The following is a 4,403-nucleotide window of genomic DNA, read 5'->3' as shown; positions in this document are numbered from 1 at the left end:
GGATGCGCATGCACAGTGTTGCTCTGTGTAGATGCACTGAACCTCGATTTACCGAGCGGGTGGCTATCGACTCGCCCCCCCGAACCCCCGCCCGCATTTTTTTGTTTTCCCTCCTCCTTCCTGCGGTTGTGGTCAGCCGTGCTGACGTCCGTGTTCTCACGACCGACCGCGAGTGCGTTTTCCCCACGCGCCCGTTTGTTGTCTTTGGGCTTTGTCGCGATCTGTGCCGAGATCGATTTCTCTTTCCGCTTCGATGGGGTTCGCGGTCTTCATCCTTTCTTTTCTAGCTTCTGGGCTTTGCCTGTCTGCTTTCGAAAGACCTCCTGCATTCGAGAGGACGGACTCCAAAGCCGATTCCTGCGTTGTTCTCTGAGCGCTCGCCTGGTTTCGGTTTGCCAGCCCCCGCCTTCCCTCCCTCTTCCCCTCCTCCCCTTCCCAACCTCCCACCCGGGAACCCGGGATCTCGTCCTGGTCGCTCTGGGCCACCCGCGGCGTCGGCCCCGGCAACGCCGGCGTGTCCGTGTGATCTCCCCCGCCCGGGGAATCGCGTGGGGAGCGCGTCCCCTTCGCGGCAGCCGCCCGGCCGGCCGTGTCTTGCCAAACCCCGGCTCCCTCCGTCCTCCCCGCCCTGATCTGTTGCCGGGGTCGCGTCGCGCCGCGTCGCGTCGTGTCGCCTCGTGTCGTGCCGTGCCGTGCCGTGACGAGGGTGAGCGGGCTCCGAGGCGGATGCCACGGGGCCGCCCGGCGCCTCAGTCCGGGACGAGCTCGGGCGTTTGGGCGGCCGGCGGCGGTCGGGATCGGTTCCGGGGACGTTGGCGACGGTTGTCGGGCGCCATCTGGCTGCCGCTCTGAGATCGTCCCTCTTCTCCCGAGCGTCGGCGACCTCGGCAAGGGATGGGGCTCGGCGGCGGGGCCCGAGGCAGACTTCGGGGAGGCTGGCGACACCGGCGGTGACAGTCCCCGTGGCGCTGAGCCGCGGGCGCGTCCTGCTCTCGGCGCAGATTGGACTCGCAGGATGATGAGGGGGTGACTGTCGCCGCGCTCCCGGGATCTCGTGTGCCGGGGGAAGCCGTGTGGCCTGGCCTGGTCGACCAGCATCCGCCTGTGCCCCTCCAGCCGCGGAGACCGACCCGAGCCGATCGGACACGGCCTGCGCCTTGCCGCCGCGGGGGAAAGGGAGAGAGTGTCCCGCGCCCGGGCCGCCGGCGGCTAGGTGGTCAGGCCCTCGTCTGCGTCCCTTGGACGACTGCTCCTGAGGCGAGGAGCGGCCCGGGCCCAGTGCGGTGAGGCCGTGGACGGGCGCGCTGGGGTTCCCGGTCGTCGGAGGCGCCTCCTTGGATGAAATGTTTTCTGAGTCCCGATGGATCCGGAGACGTGGCTGGGCCGGCCCCTGTTGGCGCGGGAGGCCTGGGAGGGGGTGCCCCCCGGCCCGTAAGCCTGCCCGCGTGGGTTCTGGTGGCGTTGGAGGGACCGAGACTTCATCCGGACTCGGGGACCGGCACGGGGGCGTCCTGCGAGGGATGTGGGGGAGGCAGGCTTTCCCCGGCCCGGGGCCCGGGGCCCGGTGCTCGGGAGCGGTCCCTCGTGGGGGGCCCTCTCGTCGGAGGCGCCTCTGTGGCATCTCCCCGAGTCCCCGGCCACGCGGGCGAGAAAAGGGCAGGGCGTCCCCGGCCTGATCCCGTCTCCCTCTCGTCCCTTCCCATTCCCATTCCCATTCCCATTCCCATTCCCATTCCCATTCCCATTCCCATTCCCATTCCCATTCCCACTCCTCCTCCTAAGCCTCCTCCTAATCCCCCTCCCCTCTCCCCTCCCCCTACCAACCCCCCCCCCCACCCCGGTCGATCAGATGGCCCCCGAGAGCTTCGGGGCTGCCATTTATGGGGGTAGGGCTGGGGGCAGGTGGCCGGACCGAGGTCCCGGGGTCCCCCCTTGCAAATCGTGGACCCGCCCCGTTTCTGGGCGCTGTCATTTTTCCTGTCGTGTTGGGCATTTTCTGCCAGCAGATAGGTGCTGACACGGTCTTCCTCGGTGTCTGTCACCGAGTGTTGGGTCTCCGGACGCGTGCGAGGCTCTGGGCTTCTCTCTGCGTGAGCCCTGGCCTGGTAGCCGACTCCGCTTCTGACACTTGAGCCGCCCGCCCGGGCCTGCGCGCCGGCTCTCGTGTGCGCGTCCGGCTGACGTGGCCCGTGGTGCCACCTCCGGTCTCTGGTGGCCCGAGGGCGGTGGGGTGAGGTGGCGGCGTGGGTCTTTTACCCCGTGCGCTCCCCGCCGCAGGCACCCGGTGGTGGCCGGCGCGACCCCACCCCCGTAGGCTCCGTGCCGCGTGTCAGGCATTCCCCGCCTGGGGTCGTTGGCCGCTCTCCTCGGAGAGGACTGAGGAGTGGGTGGCGCCTGGCGAGGCTGAAGCAGGCCCCTCTGGTGGTTGTCCTCGCCGGGCCCTCCCCTCTGGGGCCTCCCTGCCCCACATGGCTCGCTCGCTCGCTCGCTCACTCACTCACTCATTCACTCACCTGACCGATGTGGTGAAGTCATGCTCCCCCGGGCCGGGCCTAAGCCGCGCCAGACGAGGGACGGGGACGTTCATGGCGAACGTGGCTTCTCTTCTCGTTCTGCCTGCGGGCCCCTCGCCTCTCCTCTGCCGCCCGTGGGTGGCGGGGGGAAGGCAGGGGTGCGGACTCCGGCCCGACCTCGGTCTCCCGTGCCTTGTGGTGTCGGCGAGGCCGGGGTCTTGCGACGCGGCAGACACTCTCGCCTCCTCGCCTGCTCGGCGTCCTGTCTCGCGAGCGGCCCTCCCCCGCGGCGGGGGAGGGCTGCCCCGCCGCCACGCCACGTACCCCCTCGTCGGGGTGTGAGCGTGTCTCGCCTTGGTCCTCTGCGGTGCCCCTGGAGCGCTCCAGGTTGTCCCTCAGGTGCCCGAGGCCGAGCGGCGGCATCGCTTCCCGTCCCCAGCGAGTCCTCTCGGGTAACCCCTGCGGTGGTCGTGTCTCCCGAGTGCCTCTCTTGAGGCGTGGGGGAGGGGTCGAGACGGTAAGCGAGGCGTGTCCGCTCCCCACCCTCGGTGGGGCCGGGGCCGCCTCCTGAACGTCAGTCCTCACCCTGTACCGGGGGGGGACTGACGTGGCCGGGCGCACGCCGGGTGGGTCCCCCTCAGCGGGGTTCGCGCCCGGGCGTGGGAGCGATCGTGGTGGGGCCGGGTGATGTGCCGGTGGGGGGCGGGCGTCTGTCCCGTCCCCACACGGTCTTGGGTGCGTCTCCTCGCGAGGTGGCACGCACGGGCTCTCCCCGGTCCCGACCGCGAACGCTCGCTTCTTGGCCCGCTGCTTACCCCTACCGCAGACCCCTCCTGCCCAGCCGAGCGCTGGCGTACACGTCGGCGGGCTTCCGTAGGCCTGAACGGGGCACGCTGGGTGGGGGGCGATGCGCCCTCGGTGAGAAAGCCTTCTCTAGCGATCTGAGAGGGGAGCCTTGGGGGCACCGGACCCCCCAGCCGCCGCTCCTCCATCCAGAGCGTGCAGTCACTCTCCACGGGGAGCGACTGCCGCGGCGTGTGGGCAGGGCCCCGTCGCTTTGGCGTGTGGGCTGCGCTGGCCCCGCGGTGGGGCCGAGTGCTGTTCTTGGCCTGCTGTGGCCCGCGCCTCCCCCCTCCGAGTCGGGGGAGGGTTCCGCCGGGCCGGGCCCGGCGTCTGGCGCGGGGCCGTGCGAGCGCGCGCGCGCGTGTGCGCGGGCTTGGCCTCCCCGGCGCGTGCCGTGGGGGGGAGGGGGAAGGCGGTCCACCCCGACTTGGGCCCCCCCCACCAGTCTCCGCGCCGCGAGGAGCCACCCCACCTGTTCCGGTCCCGAGACGCAGCCACCGGTGGCGGTGCGTGGGCCACGGGTCGGGCCGCCTCGCTCGGCAGCGTTTCCCCGGGCCGCGAGGCCTGGGGGCGAGCCAGACGAAGCTGGGTGGTGGTGGTGGACGGACAGACGAGACGCAGACGGACGAGTGAGCGAGTGGAAGGGGCTACCCTCTGGAGTTGGGGGGGTTAGCCTGCTGCGCGCGAGTCCCGGCGGCGGGCGGGGCCGGGGTGTGGGAGGAACCGCCGAGGGTTGGCTGAGGCCGGCCGGCGTCCTGGGCGTCGCGGGGCCGCCCCCACGTGTGGGGGTGGTGGGATCCTGCGGTGGTTTCCCCGGCGGCCCGGTCGTGTCTCGAGATTTTCCCCTTCCCTGGGTTGGTGCCCGCCCGCACCCACGACCCCTGCCGGCCGTCGCTCTTGCGCGCGAGCGGCCCCTCCTCGTCGCCGCCGCCGGCCCTCCCCTGCCCTGCCAGGACCGATGGCCGCCCGCGCCGAGCCTTTCCCCCGCCGACACCCCCCGTCCTGGGACCAGAACGTGGCCTCACCGCGTTGTGGGTGCTGTCCCTC

The sequence above is a fragment of the Camelus bactrianus genome, unplaced genomic scaffold (assembly GCF_048773025.1).
Source record: "Camelus bactrianus isolate YW-2024 breed Bactrian camel unplaced genomic scaffold, ASM4877302v1 HiC_scaffold_11, whole genome shotgun sequence".
Lineage (NCBI taxonomy): Eukaryota > Metazoa > Chordata > Mammalia > Artiodactyla > Camelidae > Camelus > Camelus bactrianus.
This window is presented reverse-complemented; position numbering follows the sequence as displayed.